This window comes from Musa acuminata, chromosome BXJ3-4, assembly GCF_036884655.1.
Source record: "Musa acuminata AAA Group cultivar baxijiao chromosome BXJ3-4, Cavendish_Baxijiao_AAA, whole genome shotgun sequence".
NCBI lineage: Eukaryota > Viridiplantae > Streptophyta > Magnoliopsida > Zingiberales > Musaceae > Musa > Musa acuminata.
In genome coordinates, this window is record NC_088352.1 from 23,359,874 (window position 1) to 23,382,022 (window position 22,149).

The following is a 22,149-nucleotide window of genomic DNA, read 5'->3' on the forward strand; positions in this document are numbered from 1 at the left end:
TAACTGGTCTCTAATTGGGTTGGCTCAAATCAAATCCCAATTACGTGCTAACTACGAATTCTAAGATATTTCTTAAGCTAAATAAGTCCCTTAGTCTAGTTTCTTCCAACGAGTTCCGACGAACTTCCGACGATCTCTTAGTAATGTTCCAGCGGACTCCCGGCAAGCTCTTGGACTTCATAATGATATTCTTGGTGAGTTTCGATGAGCTTCTCTGGCAAGCTCCGAGACTTCTCGGCTGGTTCCTGCAAAACATCCGATGAACGTTTGGGCTTCCGATGAACTCTCGAAGTCCCAACAAAATCGCATTCTTAACTCTGGAACTTCATTTTGCTTTATGCCTTGCTATCATAATTAATCCTGCACATGTAAAAACACACTTCGATTTGGACAATTATTACTAAGCTTGAATCATGTTGTCCGGCATGTCATTGGTCCATCGACGCTTTGTCCGATTCTTCGGTGCATCGTCCTCTTTTATGGCCTATTGCCCAATCGGCTAATTGACTCCGCAACTCTGATATTCTTGGCATAATATCCACTTTCCTTGGCTTGATACCCGAATCCATGGCCCGAAGTCTTCTATCGATACTTCGACCAATCCTTCGGCTTGACGTCCAATCTTCTGACATGTTCCTCCGGCCCAACATGATTCTTCTTGCTTTAATTGTCTCATCCTGATCGAAGTATCATGCATCACTAAAAACGCAGATTAAATCATAAACACTTATCTATTGGTTTCATCATCAAAATACGAGATTCAATAGTTGCTTTGTTTTTTGCCTTTGGAATCGCTTGAATCATCCCACGTTACTTTTAGTGTCTTCTTCTTCTTTGGTTGTTTCTTTTTCATTTGGGACATTCACTTTTGAAATGTCCCGACATCTTGCATTCATAGTATATAACTTATTCTTTCTTGGGTTCAATTTTGTTTTTAGTGTCATTTTTAGATTTATTTCTTTTTATGAATTTTTTGAACTTTCTTGTCAAGAGTGTCAACTCATCATCATAGTCCTAATCACTTGAATTTTCTTTCAAGTGGTCTTCATGAGTTCTTAGTGTCATATCCTTCATATTCTTTGGAATGTTGTTCTCAAGCTCTTCATGAGCATCGCAAGTCATTTTGTAGGTCATCAAAGACCGAATAAGTTTTTCAAGCGGAAAGTTGTTCAAGTCCTTGGCTTCTTGAATTGTCGTTACTTTAGGATCCCAACTTTTTGGGAGGGATCTTAATATTTTATTAATAAGTTTAAAATTAGTAAAACTTTTACTAAGTCCTTTTAGACCATTAACGACATCTATAAACTAGGTGTACATGTCTCTAATAGTCTCACTTGGTTTCATCCGAAACAACTCATAAGTATGGACTAAAAGATTAATTTTGGACTCCTTTACTCTACTAGTGGCCTCATGAGTGATTTCAAATGTATACCAAATATCAAAAGCCATTTCACAAATAGACATTCGATTGAACGCATTTTTATCTAAAGCGCAAAATAGGGGATTCATAGCCTTGGTATTTAAAGTGAAAGTCTTCTTCTCCAACTCATTCCAATCATTCATTGGAAGAAAAGACTTTTGAAAGCCATTTTCCATAATATTCCATAACTCAAAATCCTTATTCTAGTTTTTCAATAGGTGTAATCCGTCTCATTGAACATGGTGTTGAATCTCGTATTTTGATGATGAAACTACTTGATATATGTTTATGATTTAATCTGCGTTTTGAGTGACGCAGGATGCTTCGATCAGGATGAGACAATTAAAGCAGGAAAATCATGTTGTGCCGAAGGAACATGTCAGAAGATTGGACGTCGGGCCGGTGGATCGGTCGACGTATCGACAGAAGGCTTCGGGCCGTGGACTCGGGCATCGGGCCAAGAAGAGCGGGTATTGTGCCAAGGATATCGGAGTTATGGAGTCAACTGGCCGATTGGGCAATAGGCTGCACGAGAGGACGATGCGCCGAAGAATCGGACAAAGCGTCGAGGGACCAATGACATGTCGGACAACTTGGTTAATTGCTTAGGATTAATTGTCTCGATCGAAGTTTTGTTTTAAGTGTGCAGGATTAACTACGATGAGAGTAATGTTGAATCTCGGATTTTGATGATGAAATCAATTGTCATTTGTTATCTAATCTATGTGTTGAGATAAGTGTGCAGGATTAACTACGATGAGAGTAAGACAAGCAGCAGGTGTTGCGCCGGAGTCAAGATCATGATCACGTTGGGAGTTCGAGAGTTCGACGGAAGTTCGGACGGTCGTCGGAGGTTCAACGAGAACAGATCCGAGAAGTCCAGAAGCTTGCCAAGCGAAGCTCGTCGGAACTCGCCAAGTGGATCGTCGCAAAGTCCAGGAGTATGCCGGATGTCCGCAGAAGGATCACCGAGGGTTTATCGGATGATCGACGGAAGTTCGCCGGAAACTCGCCAGAAGAAGCGATTGACGCATCGGAGCATAGCTGCAGAAGTTGTCTTAGAGTTAATCGTAGTTAGCACGATAATTAAGCTTGAAAATGGGAGGTGATCCCATTAGCTTAATCTTGGGGCAATTGGGCCCCTGAAAAGATTCAAATTGGGCCGAATGGAGCGAACCATTCGGACCCTGATTGCACCAGGCGGTGCAACCGCCCAGGCCAGGAGGTGCAACCGCCAGGGCTGCGAGACTGGGCGGTGCAACCGCCCAGGCCATGTCTTCCAGCGGGACTGGGCGGTGCAACCGCCCCAGCCAAGAGGTGCAACCGCCCAGGGCTCAGTCTCCAAGCGAGACTGGGCGGTGCAACCTCCTCTGTCAAGAGGTAGCACCGCCAGAGCTCAAGTTTCGAGCTCGGCCAGGCGGTGCAACCACCGAGCTCAGTCTTCGAGCTCTGGCAGAGAGGTGCATCAGCCTGAGCTCAGTTTCGAGCTCTGCCAGGTGATGCAACCACCGAGCTCTGACTTCGAGCTCTGCCAGGCGGTGCAACCACCGAGCTCAGTCTTCAAGCTCTGGCAGAGAGGTGCATCAGCCTGAGCTCAGTTTCGAGCTCTGCCAGGTGATGCAACCACCGAGCTCAGACTTCGAGCTCTGCCAGGCGGTGCAACCACCGAGCTCAGTCTTCGAGCTCTGGCAGAGAGGTGCAATCGCCTGAGCTCAGTCTTCGAGCTCTGCCAGGCGGTGCCACCTCTCCAGTCAAGAGGTGCAACCGCCTGATCCCGGAATTCTGGGATTTGATCGTTTTGAGCTCCAAATTTGAATTGGGTTGGGGCCTATAAATACCCCACCCATTCAACACTGAAATGATACAGATCCACACCGAATTCTTGATCTTTTCAGTGATTCTAAGAGCTCATATTTGTGTAAAGTCCTAAAGTTCTCCTCCTTCTGTTCTTCAAGTCTTGAGTTGTAAAGAGAGGAGAGAAAGGATCTGTAAAGGTTGTCTCCTGAGCCTGTCAAAAGGAGAGAAACTGTAAAAGGGCAGTTAGCCTTCGCCCATTGAAGGAAGGCAGCTAGTTGACGTCCGTGACCTCGTCGGAGGAGGAAGCCAAAAGTGGAGTAGGTCAAGACTGACCGAACCACTCTAAATCTCTGGTTTGCTTTTACCTTGAGCACTTTATCATTACTGAAACCTCCTACATTGCTACTGCCCTCTGCGCCTTTACGAACGAGTTTCTAAGCTCTGATCGTTCAGAATCTGCATTCAAACGTAAATCGTGTTTTCGTACGATCTTCACACTGCAGTTTACTCTTACATTCGGATTCCATTTATAACTGCAAATTGCTTTCTACGTAAAACGCTTTTCAAGGTTCAAAACTGCTTTTAGACGCAAAACTACATTTAGACGTAAAATTACGTTTAGACGTAAAACTGCGTTTAAACGCAAAACTGCGTTTAGACGTAAAACTGCGTTTAGACGTAAAACTGTGTTTAGACGTAAAACTGCGTTTAGACGTAAAACTGCGTTTAGACGCAAAACTGCGTTTAGACGTAAAACTGCGTTTAGACGTAAAACTACGTTTAGACATAAAACTGCGTTTGGACGTAAAACTGAGTTTAGACGCAAACTGTGCTTAGACGCAAACTGTGCTTAGACGTAAACTGCACTGTGATTCTGCTTTTATATCGAAATCGTTTTTTATCGGACGAACGCAGCTTTCGTTTTTCAAAATCGCTGTAAGATTTCCGCTGCACTAATTCACCCCCCCCCCCCCTCTTAGTGCTCTCGATCCTAACAAGTAAGACAAGCAGCAGGTGTTGCGCCGGAGTCAAGATCATGATCACGTTGGGAGTTCGAGAGTTCGACGGAAGTTCGGACGGTCGTCGGAGGTTCAACGAGAACAGATCCGAGAAGTCCAGAAGCTTGCCAAGCGAAGCTCGTCGGAACTCGCCAAGTGGATCGTCGCAAAGTCCAGGAGTATGCCGGATGTCCGCAGAAGGATCACCGAGGGTTTATCGGATGATCGACGGAAGTTCGTCGGAAACTCGCCGGAAGAAGCGATTGACGCATCGGAGCATAGCTGCAGAAGTTGTCTTAGAATTAATCGTAGTTAGCACGATGATTAAGCTTGAAAATGGGAGGTGATCCCATTAGCTTAATCTTGGGGCAATTGGGCCCCTGAAAAGATTCAAATTGGGTCGAATGGAGCGAACCATTCGGACCCTGATTGCACCAGGCGGTGCAACCGCCTAGGCCAGGAGGTGCAACCGCCAGGGCTGCGAGACTGGGCGGTGCAACCGCCCCAGCCAGGCGGTGCAACCGCCCAGGCCATGTCTTCCAGCGGGACTGGGCAGTGCAACCGCCCCAGCCAAGAGGTGCAATCGCCCAGGGCTCAATCTCCAAGCGAGACTGGGCGGTGCAACCTCCTCTGTCAAGAGGTAGCACCGCCAGAGCTCAAGTTTCGAGCTCTGGCAGAGAAGTGCATCAGCCTGAGCTCAGTTTCGAGCTCTGCCAGGTGATGCAACCACCGAGCTAAGTCTTCGAGCTCTGCCAGGCGGTGCAACCACCGAGCTCAGTCTTCGAGCTCTAGCAGAGAGGTGCAATCGCCTGAGCTCAGTCTTCGAGCTCTGCCAGGCGGTGCCACCTCTCTAGTCAAGAGGTGCAACCGCCTGATCCCGGAATTCCGGGATTTGATCGTTTTGAGCTCCAAATTTGAATTGGGTTGGGGCCTATAAATACCCCACCCATTCAACACTGAAATGATACAGATCCACACCGAATTCTTGATCTTTTCAGTGATTCTAAGAGCTCATATTTGTGTAAAGTCCTAAAGTTCTCCTCCTTCTGTTCTTCAAGTCTTGAGTTGTAAAGAGAGGAGAGAAAGGATCTGTAAAGGTTGTCTCCTGAGCCTGTCAAAAGGAGAGAAACTGTAAAAGGGCAGTTAGCCTTCGCCCATTGAAGGAAGGCAGCTAGTTGACGTCGGTGACCTCGTCGGAGGAGGAAGCCAAAAGTGGAGTAGGTCAAGACTGACCGAACCACTCTAAATCTCTGGTTTGCTTTTACCTTGAGCACTTTATCATTACTGCAAACCTTCTACATTGCTACTGCCCTCTGCGCCTTTACGAACGAGTTTCTAAGCTCTGATCTTTCAGAATCTGCATTCAAACGTAAATCGTGTTTTCGTACGATCTTCACATTGCAGTTTACGCTTACATTCGGATTCTATTTATAACTGCAAATTGCTTTCTACGTAAAACGCTTTTCAAGGTTCAAAACTGCTTTTAGACGCAAAACTACATTTAGACGTAAAATTACGTTTAGACGTAAAACTGCGTTTAGACGCAAAACTGCGTTTAGACGTATAACTGCGTTTAGACGTAAAACTGCGTTTAGACGCAAAACTGCGTTTAGACGTAGAACTGCGTTTAGACGTAAAACTGCGTTTGGACGTAAAACTGAGTTTAGACGCAAACTGCGCTTAGACGCAAACTGCGCTTAGACGCAAACTGTGTTTAGACGCAAACTGCGCTTAGACGCAAAACTGCGCTTAGACGCAAACTGCACTGTGATTCTGCTTTTATATCAAAATCGTTTTTTATCGGACGAACGCAGCTTTCGTTTTCTAAAATCGCTGTAAGATTTCCGCTGCACTAATTCACCCCCCCCCCCCCCTCTTAGTGCTCTCGATCCTAACAATTGGTATTAGAGCGGGGTATTTCTCATTTCGGATTTACACCCGAGAGAAATGGCTCTTCAAGAGGGTTTGTCGGTCTTTCGTCCATCGTTCTTTAACGGATTGGACTACACTTATTGGAAAACTCGAATGAGAGTTTTCTTGATTTCTCTAAATCTGGATTTATGGAATATCGTTGAAAATGGTTTTCAACTTCCCTCCAAACCGATGAACGAATGGTCGGATTTGGAGAAAAAGTATTTTTCTTTAAACGCAAAGGCTATGAATGCCTTATTTTGCGCTTTGGACAAAAATGAGTTCAATCGGGTTTCTTTGTGCTAAACGGCTTTCGATATTTGGCGCACTCTTGAAATCACGCACGAGGGAACTAGTAGAGTCAAAGACTCGAAAGTTAATATTTTACTGCATGATTTCGAGCTTTTTCATATGAAACCAAGCGAAACCGTTGTTGACATGTACACCCGTTTTACGGATGTCGTCAATGGTTTAAAATCATTTGGTAAAAGCTTTTCGGATTTTGAACTCGTTAACAAAGTTTTGCGCTCACTTTCTAAAACTTGGGATTCAAAAGTAACTGCTATTCAAGAATCAAAAAACCTAAACAACTTACCACTTGAAGAACTAATTGGTTCATTGATGACATATGAAATGGTGCACAATGCACATGATGAACATCTTGAACTCAATCACCTTCCAAAGAACAGGAAGGATTTGGAACTCTGGACAAATGAATGCCACTTGAGCGATGACTCAAGTGATGAGGACAATGATGAACAAACCAACCTTCCAAAGAACAGGAAGGATTTGGGACATAGAACATTTGAAGACCACTCGAGCATAAGCTCAAGTGATGGTGAACTTAAACTACAAATGAAACGAAAATTAAAAAGCAAAAAAAATGGAAATACTTGCTTTAAACGCAAGAAGAAGAGCAAAAATTGGGATGAATCGAGCTCCTCTGAAGACGAGAAAGTCAACAAAAGCGAGGCGGCAAACTACGCCTTACCAGCCTACGACATTGAGGTAATTAAAATGCCTTTGGTTTATTTTAAAATTACTTGATGCTTTCATGATATATTTTCTTTTTTAGTTTAGAATTAATTTTTTTTTTTTTTTGAAAATTACATGTTTAAAAATAAAAATACAAAAATTATGATCATGCTGATAATTTCGAAAATGATAATATTGCATGATAAACAAACAAAATGATTTTGATCATGGTTAAGAAGTAATAATGTGTATCACGCTTGATCAACATTGTTGAATGAAATCACGTCTGATTTAAAGTAATGCATAAAGATGTAATATTAAATGGTTATTAACAATTTTATGCATGAGATTTTAAGTTATCCATGATCATGAGCTTGTTTGATCTTCTTGATTTAATTTCAAGATCTATAGCAAAAATCATGTCTGAATATATGAAAGTGTTAATTTCATTTTCGGATTCACTTAACAATTTGTATCCTAACAATTAGATTTTCTCATACACTTATGAAAACTGTTTTTCTAAAATGGATTTGATGAAATGATTCCTGCTTATAAATTCCATCTTGAAATATGAATGATAGTGTTTTTGCTTGCAAAGATTTGTTTCACATTCATATCTCCGATGATTCATGTGCAGAAAAAGAATTTATAAATCATAATACAATGAGATTTCTTATGCAAAAATAAAGTGCTTTTGTGATTCTTTGCTAAAGAGAATAATCATAATCATGATCTTGATAATTATAACATGAAGCTCTTTATAAATCAAGATCGTTCATTATGCTCCCTACATTTATCAAAAAGGGTTTCTTCAAATGAAATGCAATTCAATGAAGTATCATATTGATATCTTGAAACTTGGAATATTTTAAAATGTGATCTTTGATAAGAATGTTTCAAGTTGCTCTTTGTACTATATCTTTTCAAATGAATCATGAGCCTTGATATCATATATCTCATAATACAAGATTTCTTTGCCTTATGCTTATCTTAATTTGACATATAAAGACTAAGGCATGCTTAGATGAAAAAGAATCTCTTAAAAAATGCTTTTCCCATTTGATCGAGATTAATGATTTCATGATATTTTATGAATCTCGAAATTAGTTTTAATGACTTGATTATGAACTTCAAGTTAATGATTTAATTTGAATAAGTGTTATCTAAATCATAATCTTGATCTTGCAAAATTGAAGTCACAAATAATATCTTGTGGTAGTCATGAATTGATACTCACAATATTAAAACATTGATATTCATGACTTAAATTGGATTGAAACATTGTATGCTTAAATTAATCATTCTCCTATGTTTCAAAAATTCCTTGAATGCCTTATGTGATGATTGAAAACTAACTTGCTTTATGATGAATCACGAATCATGACTTGATCTATGATGTAAATGCCTTGAAATGATTGAAATATTTAACACTTTTATGCTCTTTCCCCCTACCTTCTTCTTGTTTTCAATGATAAAATGGGGAGAAGTTTTGATCATGCATGGTAGGATATAATTTGACAAAATTGATACCATCATATGAAACATTTATGATGTGCAATTATGCATGCAATACTTGTGCTTTCTAATTATGATGTGATGTATTGCATATGATGTAAATCATGATTTAAAATGCTATGAGTGCCGAGTTACACATTTTGAGAAGAAATTGTTATATTGAAACATTAATGTAATTATGAATGGTGATATGATATCATGCATGTAATACTTCAATTTATGATAATGATGCATGTAATGATAAAATATTCATGATGAAAAATTGTCTTGACATTCATAACTTGATTATTCATCATTTGTCATGATTTTGAAATCATTGTAAATGGAAAAGAGAACTACAAAATTGTATTCTCTCTTTCTTTTTTACAATGACAAAGGGGGAGATAGCTAGCTTGTACAAGTCAAGAAGATGCAAAAACTTGATTGCTAGCTTGCCTATCTTAAGTAGCAAAGATTGCTAACTTGCTTATTTCAAAAAGAAAAATTGTCTTCTTGAACATCACTATCTTGAATATCTCAAGAAGCAAAACTCGCAATTTGCATATTGCAATAGGAAGCAAGAATCATGAGCTTACACAAGAAAGCTATCTTGTATTTGCTTTTGAAATTTTTGCTAGCTTATATATTGTGAAACTTGTATATCGTAAAAATTGCTAGCTTGTTGGTCTAAAGAGAAGCAAAAAATTGCTATCTCAAAAGAAGCTAATGTGCTATCTTGCCAATCTCAAAAGGCAAAAATGCTAACTTACGCATCTAGCAAAGTGAACAAAATTTTCAAGAAGCAAGAGTTGCCTTCTTGAACATCTCTAATTTGCTAGCTTGCATGATATAGAACTTGATATCTTGAACATTACCAAAAATGCTATCTTATATGCTATAAAACTTGCATATCTAAAACTTGATAGCATGAATGTTCTAAGCATGATGTAACACTCGCTAAATCTTCTAGCTCCAAGATTGCATGATGACAAAACTCGATATTATGTTTTTCATGCAATGAGTTGAACCAATATCACACACACTTGAATGTGATACTTCTCCTTTTTGTTGATGACAAAGGGGGAGAAGTATGTTGATGACATGACATGTGATGCATAAAGTTTATGCATATGTTCATGTTGACGTGTTGCAAGTATTCATGATGAATATTGCAATGACTTGAATTCAGTTTGAATTCAAGGTTCTATCAATATGGCATATTGATAGGGGGAGTTTGTTTAAACTCCGGGAGTTAAGTTTAACTCCGTCATCAAGTGGTTGTTGTTAGGATCGAGAGCACTAAGAGGGGGGGGGTGAATTAGTGCAGCGGAAATCTTATAATAATTTAAAAACCAAAAGCTGCATTCGTTCAAAAACTATTATGATGCAAAAGCAAATTCTCAGTTTGTATCTAAGTGCAGTTTGCGTCTAAGCGCAGATTGCGTTTAAGCGTAGTTTTGCGTCTAAGCGCAGTTTTGCGTCTAAGCGCAGTTTTGCGTCTAAACTCAGATTTACGTCTAAATGCAGATTTACGTCTAAACGCAGTTTTACGTCTAAACGCAGTTTTACGTCTACACGCAGATTTACGTCTAAACGTAGATTTACGTCTAAACGCAGATTTACGTCTAAACGCAGTTTTACGTCTAAACGCAGATTTACGTCTAAACGCAGTTTTACGTCTAGACGCAGATTTACGTCTAAACTTTGAAACTTGTTTGTATACTCGCAGAAGGCAGTATGCAGTTGAAATCAAGACGTAAACGTGAACTGAAATCTGATGATTGAGCGAGGAAAGCCGATTTACGTCTGAATGCAGTTTTACGTCTAAATGTTGAAACTCGTTCGTAAAATCGTAGAGGACAGATTGCAGTTATTAATAGGATTAAAATGTAAGCGTAAACTGCAAAGAAGCTTGTTCGTAAAAGCACGGAAAACAGTTCTGCAGAATCAAACGTAAACGTAAACTGTAATGTATGAAAATACGAGTTTACGTCTGAATGCAGATTTGGAAGAACAGCACTTAGAACTTGTTCGTGAAAGCGCAGAGAGCAGTAGTGATGAGGGAGGTTTGCAGTAATGATAAAGTGCTCGAAAATAAACGCAAACCAGAGATTTAGAGTGGTTCGGTCAGCCTTGACCTACTCCACTTTTGGCTTCCTCCACCGATGAGGTTGCCGACGTCAACTAGGTGCCTTCCTTCAATGGGCGAAGGCCAAACTTCCCTCTTACAGTTTCTCTCCTTTTGACAGGCTTAGGAGACAACCTTTACAGACCTTTCTCTCCTCACTTTACAATTGAAAACTTGAAGAACAGAAGGAGGAGACTTAAAGGCTTTACAACACTTTTGAGCTCTTAGAATCACAGAAAAGATCAAGATTTCGGTGTAGGTCTGTATCTTTTCAGTGCTGAATGGGTGGGGTATTTATAGGCCCCAACCCAATTCAAAATTCGAGCTCAAAACGATCAAATCGATCAAATCCCAGAATTCTGGGATCAGGCTGTTGCACCTCTCGACTGGAGAGGTGGCACCGCCTGGCAGAGCTCGAAGACTGAGCTCTGCCGATTGCTTCTCTCTGCCAGAGCTCGAAGACTGAGCTCGATGGTTGCATCACCTGGCAGAGCTCGAAGACTGAGCTTGGTGATTGCATCACCTGGCAAAGCTCGAAACTAAGCTCGGTGGTTGCATCACCTGGCAGAGCTCCAAGCTGAGCTCAGGCTGATCCACCTCTCTGCCAGAGCTCGAAGACTGAGCTCGGTGATTTCATCACCTGGCAAAGCTCGAGACTGAGCTCAGGCTGATGCACCTCTCTGCCAGAGCTCGAAGACTGAGCTCGGTGGTTGCATCGCCTGGCAGAGCTCGAAACTTGAGCTCTGGCGGTGCTACCTCTTGGCAGAGGAGGTTGCACCGCCCAGTCTAGCTCGAAGACTGAGCTCTGGGCGGTTGCACCTCTCGGCTGGGGCGGTTGCACCTCCCAGCCTCGCAGCCCTAGCGGTTGCACCTCCTGGCTGGGGCGGTTGCACCTCCCAACCCCACAGCCCAGGCGGTTGCACCTCCTGGCTAGGGCGGTTGCACCTCCTGGTGCAATCAGGGTCCGAATGGTTCACTCCATTCGGCCCACTTTGAATCTTTTCAGGGGCCCAATTGCCCCAAGATTAAGCTAATGGGATCACCTCCCATTTTCATGCTTAATCATCATGCTAACTACGATTAACTCTAAGACAACTTCTGCAGCTTTGCTCCGATGCGTCAATCGCTTCTTCCGGCGAGTTTCCGGCCAACTTCCGTCGATCAACCGATAACCCTCGGTGATCCTTCTGCGGACATCCGGCATACTCCTGGACTTTGCGACGATCCACTTGGCGAGTTCCGACGAGCTTCGCTTGGCAAGCTTCTGGACTTCTCGGATCTGTTCTCGCTGAACCTCCGACGACCGTCTGAACTTCCGTCGAACTCTCGAACTCCCAACGTGATCATGATCTTGACTCCGGCGCAACACCTGCTGCTTGTCTTACTCTTATCGTAGTTAATCCTGCACACTTATCTCAACACATAGATTAGATAACAAATGACAATTGACTTCATCATCAAAATCCGAGATTCAACAATCTCCCCCTTTTTGATGATGACAATCAATTGATAAAGGAGTTGTCCTTAACTCCCCCTATCTATATGCCATAGTTGAGATAAGTCAACCTTGAATTCAAGACCTAAGAATTCAAGTGACGTATTGATAAGTTAGATCAGTTAAACTTATCAATGCTCCCATCATGATGCCCATCATGATGTATCTCTTCAAGAATTATGTCAAGGCATGACATACATCATCAAGTTTGTATGATAGTGTTTGTAACCATTCATCATGTAATCATATAAAGCTACGAAGGACTTTTCACATGATGCTCACATTTGAGATTTTCTAGCAAGTTTGCATTTTCTTCACAATATAGAATATCAAATCAAGATATGATGCAAACTATAGCACATGTTCACATATCTCTTGGTGATGCAAGGATGGCATAACATTGTTTATAGCATCACTCAAGTATTTGCAACTATGACATAGATATGATTATGGCAGTTCAGCTATGACATAGTGTTTATCAATTCATATGTTTATCAATTCATATGTTTCTCCCCCTTTGTCATCAACAAAAAGCATGATAGCATTATCAAGCATATAAAGGAAGTCATGACACATATATCTCTTTATTGTTTTTGCTTGACGGAGGAAAGTCATTTTCCAAAGAGTTTTCATAAGAGTGTACGGGAACATCCCATTTTTAGCATACAACCCGAAAAACTTACATGCATTTGGTTAAAAATATTTGTCACATAATTTGCAACATGTTATTTGATCAAGCGTTGTCAAGGCATGTAATAGTAATAACATTCGAAAAATAATTTTAACTAGTTTAAGTATTCGGACACATCAACATTCCTAATTCTCTTCTTATGTAATCAAATTGTTCTTCACATAGGGGTTTTGTGAAGATATCAGCTAGTTGATGTTTGGTATCAATAAACTCTATGGTTACCTCATGATTAGAGACATGATCTCGTATAAAGTGATGTCTACTATCAATGCGTTTGATTCTTGAGTGTTAAGCTTTTGATGTAGTAACACAATTATTTCAAGTGCAGCATTATATCATATTGCATAGCAGGATTTTTATTTCAGCAAGTGTAGCATTGTATCATATTGCATAGCAGGATTTTTATTTCAGCAAGTGTAGCATTGCATCACATGGTAAGATATCAGCTCGTATGATGCAAATGTTTGATACATGGCATGATAGCAATCATATTAGCAATAGCAACCATATCAATGTCAGACTGCTGACTTATCAACTTACATTGGTATGTTGCTTCATATTTTCAAGGCATAGGCCTTTAAACCTTTTTAGTTTCAGTGCAAAAACCGAGATAAACAACAAGAGATGTTTGCAAATATGCTTACACAGACAAAGATAACCATATCAGGGTAACATATGTACAGCATATCAGGTAACCATAAAGACAAAGTCCTTCATGAATAACATAAGGAGTTTACAACATGTCATATCAAAAATCATCAGATGTTTATACAAGCTTATTCATGAGGTGGAAGATTAAAGTGCCTAAGTAAAGAGTCAAATTGTCGATGGATTTGTTGTAGCTCGGTTAGGATTTGATCTTGTCGAAGTTCAAGCCGTTCTTGTCGTTGTTCAAATCGGTCCATCCGAATCCCGATATCTTCGATGGATGATGTGTGAGTTTGCTCAACCGGATGTGTTTCCTCAAAGGGACAGATCGGAGGAGAGTGGGTACTCCTAAAGACTGGGGTTTCCGGCTCTGGTTCAGGTTCAGGTTCAGGCTGAGGGGGATCAGTTCTTCTAGGCATTCTAACCCAGTTACCGTTTCTATAGTGACATCTTAGTCGGTGAAGTAGATTTTTGTTTATTATGCTGAATCTATCTGATTTCATTACTTCTTCTTCTAGTGGTATTTGAATGTCGTAAGCTTTCATTATTCTAGTAATAATTCCACCATATGGGAGCATCATATCTTTCGTAGATAATTCCAACATGTTTTGTTGGATCAGATAGCCAAGACAAATGTCACGTTCTTTCATGATTAGGTACATAATTCCTAATTCTAATTGACTCACTTCATCATGATGGTATTGCTTAGGAAGAATTATACTAGTCATGATATGATGAAGTATCTTAGTGTTAAAGGGCATTAGATGTTCACAACTTTTAGGAATAGATTCTATGTTAGGATTGGCAAGGATTGTTCCTAAGGCTTCAACGTAGGATGTTTCAATAGTTTTTTCATCCCATGATCCTTTAAAGTAAAGTCCTATGCTTTTCATGGGAATACCTATCATATCACAAATGAATCTATCAGTGATTGAGATGTGTTGTCCTAAGAGATAGGTTGATATCCTTTCTTCATCATCTATTTGCATGTTGTTGTAAAACAATCTAACTAGTCTAGGATAAATGGGTTCGTTGATCTGCAAAATGGGAAGTAGATTTAGGTTTGCAAACCAATGGATAGTCTCTACATCTCTTAGTTCATTCAGATCTACGTATTTTCCCTTATTGATGCTTCTTAGTTCGAAGGAGAGAAATTTTTCAGCATGGTTTTTGGAATCAAAAAGAGTGAGATCAAACTCTTCTACTACTCTCCTCTTTCCCTTGTCCCTTGAGGATCTTCTAGATCCCATTACTACTGCTGTTTAGAGGGATGATGATGAGCTAAAGTAAATGAAGAACAAAACAGAATTTAAGAGCTTCTTAGAGAGTACCTTTGTGAAATCTTCAAGAGAAGGAAGGTTTCTTGATGTTTTGCTCCGAAATGGGAGGTATTTGGAAGGCTTAGAGGAGTGAAATGGGAATGGAGGAGACTTGGAAGAGTAGAGGAGGAAATGGGGGTGAGTTGGGGTCGGTTCCTTAGCCGGCCCTAGTGTGGTTTTAAAGGGCAGAGCTTGCTGGCGGTTGCACCTCTGGCTGGAGCGGTGCAACCTCTAGCAACCCGTGATGGCTGGAGGTGCCACCGCCAGCTGGAGAGGTGCCACCGCCTGCAGCAGGTGAACACCTAAGATGATTTGATTAGGGAGTCTTTGCCTTGAGGAGAGTTTCAGAGCAATTAATGTTTGTTACATGATTTCGTATGAGTTTTTATTTAAGGAAGAAGCTCTTTGTACGATCAAGATAGATCTTTTAACGTGCATACGTATGTTTGTTTGGTATCCCTTTTAAGATCATGACATATTTAGTTTCTACAAGAATTAATTCGTAGATGAACGGGTTTTGAAGATCAGGGGGGTATGTGAATTTGGATATCATATGTTTCTAATAAGGTTGTATCGTTTTTGTGATTTCACAACTTCCACTTGTTACTTAAGCGTTGTGAGTTCCTTTTTGATTCTTGGTTTATGACCATTGAGAGTCAAGGAGCAGAAAATTATTTCTTGCTCCAGCCTAGACTTTTAATGTTTTTATAGGAAGGGATGATCTTTAGGAACCCATTTGCTTTTGGGTGCCTCATAAATAGATCTACATTTTCTATCATGTTGCATAGAGTTTATCATGGTTCCTTTAGGAACCCAAATTAATTTGTTTGGACTTATTTTCTTGAATGGACAACAATGTGTCTTGTGTCCAGATTTGCAACAAAAGTTGCACTTGGTTTGGTGTTGAACGTGTAAGATGGGGCCTTTTACAAAGGTAGTTGGATTTCGGTGAGGACTCCTCACAAATCCAATCCCACTTCTTTTGGGAGCATGACCCTTGTTTGTAAGGATCATGTTTAATGACTTGCTACCAACCTCGAATTTCTTCAAGGTGTCCTTAAGTAGCAAGTTTTCTTTTTGTATTGTTTCTAAATCATGACATTTGATACATGAATTTAAACTATCATGATGTTCGACTTTTAACTTATCAAACTCACAAGTAAGATTATCATGTACCTTTTTTAGCAACTTGTATTTTCTATTTATAACTTTGCATTCATCAAATAAATCATGGAAGGCATTTAATAATTCATCGAAAGATAAATCAGCATCTAATAAATCCGTTACCTCCTCTTCGATGGCCATAAAGGCGTAATGAGCAACTTGCTCGGTGTTGGACTCCTCTTCCTCAGATGCGCTCAAATCATCCCATGTTGCTTGGAGCGCCTTCTTCTTTGTTGTTCTTTTCTTGACTTGGGGACAATCACTCTTGTAGTGTCCCGGCTTTTTACATTCGTAGCAGATTACTTGGTCCTTCTTGGGTTCAAGTTTATTTTTCACATCATTTTTAAACTTGTTTCTTTTGAAGAATTTCTTAAACCTTCTTGTCAAAAGTGCCAAGTCATCGTCACAATCCTCATCACTTGAGTTTTCTCTCAAGTGGCATTCAGAAGTTTTAAGTGCCATATCCTTCCTGTTCTTTGGAAGGATGTCTTCTTGCTCTTCATGAGCTTTGCAGGTCATTTCGTAGGTCATTAATGACCCGATTAGTTCTTCAAGAGGGAAATTTCGCAGATCTTTTGCCTCTTGAATAGCAGTGACTTTAGGATCCCAACTTTTAGGAAGGGATCTTAGTATCTTATTAACAAGCTCAAAATCCGAAAAGCTCTTTCCGAGTCCTTTTAGACCGTTGACGACATCCGTGAAACGGGTAAACATGTCGCCAATGGTTTCACTCGGTTTCATTCGGAAAAGTTCAAAAGAATGCAGCAACAGATTGATTTTTGACTCTTTCACTCTACTTGTGCCCTCGTGGGTCACTTCAAGTGTGTGCCAAATATCAAAAGCAGTTTCGCAAGTTGAAACACGATTAAACTCGTTTTTATCAAGTGCGCAAAATAAGGCATTCATAGCCTTTGCATTAAGAGCGAAAGCCTTCTTCTCCAAATCGTTCCAATCGATCATTGGAAGAGAAGATTTTGAAAATCCATTTTCAACAAGGTTCCACAGTTCAAAATCCATAGAAATAAGAAAAATCCTCATTCGGGTCTTCCAGTAAGTGTAGTCCGTTCCACTGAACATGGGTGGACGTGTAATCGAATGCCCCTCTTGGTTTCCGGCGTATGCCATCTCTCTTGGGTTTTAATCCTTTAGAGAGTTAACCGAGCTCTGATACCAATTGTTAGGATCGAGAGCACTAAGAGGGGGGGGGTGAATTAGTGCAGCGGAAATCTTATAATAATTTAAAAACCAAAAGCTGCGTTCGTTCAAAAACTATTATGATGCAAAAGCAAATTCTCAGTTTGTATCTAAGTGCAGTTTGCGTCTAAGCGCAGATTGCGTTTAAGCGCAGTTTTGCGTCTAAGCGCAGTTTTGCGTCTAAGCGCAGTTTTGCGTCTAAACTCATATTTACGTCTAAATGCAGATTTACGTCTAAACGCAGTTTTACGTCTAAACGCAGTTTTACGTCTAAACGCAGATTTACGTCTAAACGTAGATTTACGTCTAAACGCAGATTTACGTCTAAACGCAGTTTTACGTCTAAACGTAGTTTTACGTCTAAACGCAGATTTACGTCTAAACGCAGTTTTACGTCTAGACGCAGATTTACGTCTAAACTTTGAAACTTGTTTGTATACTCGCAGAAGGCAGTATGCAGTTGAAATCAAGACGTAAACGTGAACTGAAATCTGATGATTGAGCGAGGAAAGCCGATTTACGTCTGAATGCAGTTTTACGTCTAAATGTTGAAACTCGTTCATAAAATCGTAGAGGACAGATTGCAGTTATTAATAGGATTAAAATGTAAGCGTAAACTGCAAAGAAGCTTGTTCGTAAAAGCACGGAAAACAGTTCTGCAGAATCAAACGTAAACGTAAACTGTAATGTATGAAAATACGAGTTTACGTCTGAATGCAGATTTGGAAGAACAGCACTTAGAACTTGTTCGTGAAAGCGCAGAGAGCAGTAGTGATGAGGGAGGTTTGCAGTAATGATAAAGTGCTCGAAAATAAACGCAAACCAGAGATTTAGAGTGGTTCGGTCAGCCTTGACCTACTCCACTTTTGGCTTCCTCCACCGATGAGGTTGCCGACGTCAACTAGGTGCCTTCCTTCAATGGGCGAAGGCCAAACTTCCCTCTTACAGTTTCTCTCCTTTTGACAGGCTTAGGAGACAACCTTTACAGACCTTTCTCTCCTCACTTTACAATTGAAAACTTGAAGAACAGAAGGAGGAGACTTAAAGGCTTTACAACACTTTTGAGCTCTTAGAATCACAGAAAAGATCAAGATTTCGGTGTAGGTCTGTATCTTTTCAGTGCTGAATGGGTGGGGTATTTATAGGCCCCAACCCAATTCAAAATTCGAGCTCAAAACGATCAAATCGATCAAATCCTAGAATTCTGGGATCAGGCGGTTGCACCTCTCGACTGGAGAGGTGGCACCGCCTGGCAGAGCTCGAAGACTGAGCTCTGCCGATTGCTTCTCTCTGCCAGAGCTCGAAGACTGAGCTCGATGGTTGCATCACCTGGCAGAGCTCGAAGACTGAGCTTGGTGATTGCATCACCTGGCAGAGCTCGAAACTGAGCTCGGTGGTTGCATCACCTGGCAGAGCTCCAAGCTGAGCTCAGGCTGATCCACCTCTCTGCCAGAGCTCGAAGACTGAGCTCGGTGATTTCATCACCTGGCAAAGCTCGAGACTGAGCTCAGGCTGATGCACCTCTCTGCCAGAGCTCGAAGACTGAGCTCGGTGGTTGCATCGCCTGGCAGAGCTCGAAACTTGAGCTCTGGCGGTGCTACCTCTTGGCAGAGGAGGTTGCACCGCCCAGTCTAGCTCGAAGACTGAGCTCTGGGCAGTTGCACCTCTCGGCTGGGGCGGTTGCACCTCCCAGCCTCGCAGCCCTGGCGGTTGCACCTCCTGGCTGGGGCGGTTGCACCTCCCAACCCCATAGCCCAGGCGGTTGCACCTCCTGGCTGGGGCGATTGCACCTCCTGGTGCAATCAGGGTCCGAATGGTTCACTCCATTCGGCCCACTTTGAATCTTTTCAGGGGCCCAATTGCCCCAAGATTAAGCTAATGGGATCACCTCCCATTTTCATGCTTAATCATCATGCTAACTACGATTAACTCTAAGACAACTTCTGCAGCTTTGCTCCGATGCGTCAATCGCTTCTTCCGGCGAGTTTCCGGCCAACTTCCGTCGATCAACCGATAACCCTCGGTGATCCTTCTGCGGACATCCGGCATACTCCTGGACTTTGCGACGATCCACTTGGCGAGTTCCGACGAGCTTCGCTTGGCAAGCTTCTGGACTTCTCGGATCTGTTCTCGCTGAACCTCCGACGACCGTCCGAACTTCCGTCGAACTCTCGAACTCCCAACGTGATCATGATCTTGACTCCGGCGCAACACCTGCTGCTTGTCTTACTCTTATCGTAGTTAATCCTGCACACTTATCTCAACACATAAATTAGATAACAAATGACAATTGACTTCATCATCAAAATCCGAGATTCAACAGTTGTCATCATCAAAAAGGGGGAGATTGTTGAATCTCGTATTTTGATGATGAAACTACTTGATATATGTTTATGATTTAATCTGCGTTTTGAGTGACGCAGGATGCTTCGATCAGGATGAGACAATTAAAGCAGGAAAATCATGTTGTGCCGAAGGAACATGTCAGAAGATTGGACGTCGGGCCGGTGGATCGGTCAACGTATCGACAGAAGGCTTCGGGCCGTGGACTCGGGCATCGGGCCAAGAAGAGCGGGTATTGTGCCAAGGATATCGGAGTTGCGGAGTCAACTGGCCGATTGGGCAATAGGCTGCACAAGAGGACGATGCGCCGAAGAATCGGACGAAGCGTCGAGGGACCAATGACATGTCGGACAACTTGGTTAATTGCTTAGGATTAATTGTCTCGATCGAAGTTTTGTTTTAAGTGTGCAGGATTAACTACGATGAGAGTAAGACAAGCAGCAGGTGTTGCGTCGGAGTCAAGATCATGATCACGTTGGGAGTTCGAGAGTTCGACGGAAGTTCGGACGGTCGTCGGAGGTTCAGCGAGAACAGATCCGAGAAGTCCAGAAGCTTGCCAAGCGAAGCTCGTCGGAACTCGCCAAGTGGATCGTCGCAAAGTCCAGGAGTATGCCGGATGTCCGCAGAAGGATCACCAAGGGTTTATCGGATGATCGACGGAAGTTCGCCGGAAACTCGCCGGAAGAAGCGATTGACGCATCGGAGCATAGCTGCAGAAGTTGTCTTAGAATTAATCATAGTTAGCACGATGATTAAGCTTGAAAATGGGAGGTGATCCCATTAGCTTAATCTTGGGGCAATTGGGCCCCTGAAAAGATTCAAATTGGGTCGAATGGAGCGAACCATTCGGACCCTGATTGCACCAGGCGGTGCAACCGCCTAGGCCAGGAGGTGCAACCGCCAGGGCTGCGAGACTGGGCGGTGCAACCGCCCCAGCCAGGCGGTGCAACCGCCCAGGCCATGTCTTCCAGCGGGACTGGGCGGTGCAACCGCCCCAGCCAAGAGGTGCAACCGCCCAGGGCTCAGTCTTCGAGCTAGACTGGGCGGTGCAACCTCCTCTGTCAAGAGGTAGCACCGCCAGAGCTCAAGTTTCGAGCTCTGGCAGAGAAGTGCATCAGCCTGAGCTCAGTTTCGAGCTCTGCCAGGTGATGCAACCACCGAGCTCAGTCTTCGAGCTCTGCCAGGCGGTGCAACCACCGAGCTCAGTCTTCGAGCTCTGGCAGAGAGGTGCAATCGCCTGAGCTCAGTCTTCGAGCTCTGCCAGGCGGTGCCACCTCTCCAGTCAAGAGGTGCAACCGCCTGATCCCGGAATTCCGGGATTTGATCGTTTTGAGCTCCAAATTTGAATTGGGTTGGGGCCTATAAATACTCCACCCATTCAACACTGAAAGGATACAGATCCACACCGAATTCTTGATCTTTTTAGTGATTCTAAGAGCTCAAATTTGTGTAAAGTCCTAAAGTTCTCCTCCTTCTGTTCTTCAAGTCTTGAGTTGTAAAGAGAGGAGAGAAAGGATCTGTAAAGGTTGTCTCCTGAGCCTGTCAAAAGGAGAGAAACTGTAAAAGGGCAGTTAGCCTTCGCCCATTGAAGGAAGGCAGCTAGTTGACGTCGGTGACCTCGTCGGAGGAGGAAGCCAAAAGTGGAGTAGGTCAAGACTGACCGAACCACTCTAAATCTCTGGTTTGCTTTTACCTTGAGCACTTTATCATTACTGCAAACCTTCTACATTGCTACTGCCCTCTGCGCCTTTACGAACGAGTTTCTAAGCTCTGATCTTTCAGAATCTGCATTCAAACGTAAATCGTGTTTTCTTACGATCTTCACACTGCAGTTTACGCTTACATTCGGATTCTATTTATAACTGCAAATTGCTTTCTACGTAAAACGCTTTTCAAGGTTCAAAACTGCTTTTAGACGCAAAACTACATTTAGACGTAAAATTACGTTTAGACGTAAAACTGCGTTTAGACGCAAAACTGCGTTTAGACGTAAAACTGCGTTTAGACGTAAAACTGCGTTTAGACGCAAAACTGCATTTAGACGTAAAACTGCGTTTAGACGTAAAACTACGTTTAGACGTAAAATTGCGTTTGGACGTAAAACTGAGTTTAGACGCAAACTGCGCTTAGACGCAAACTGCGCTTAGACGCAAACTGTGTTTAGACGCAAACTGCGCTTAGACGCAAAACTGCGCTTAGACGCAAACTGCACTGTGATTCTGCTTTTATATCAAAATCGTTTTTTATTGGACGAATGCAGCTTTCGTTTTCTAAAATCGCTGTAAGATTTCCGCTGCACTAATTCACCCCCCCCCCCTCTTAGTGCTCTCGATCCTAACACATGGGTGGACGTATGATTGAGTGACCCTTTGGTTGCCGGCAAATGCCATCTCTCTTGGATTTCAAACCAAAATGAGAGTGACCTTGCTCTGATACCAACTATTAGGATTAAGAATGATATTAAGAAGGGGGGGTGGTGAATTAGTGCAGTGGAAAAATTATGTCGGTTTGAAAATCTTCGTACGATAAAATCTAACTCTAACGAAAACTATTTCATTTTTCTTGAATGAGT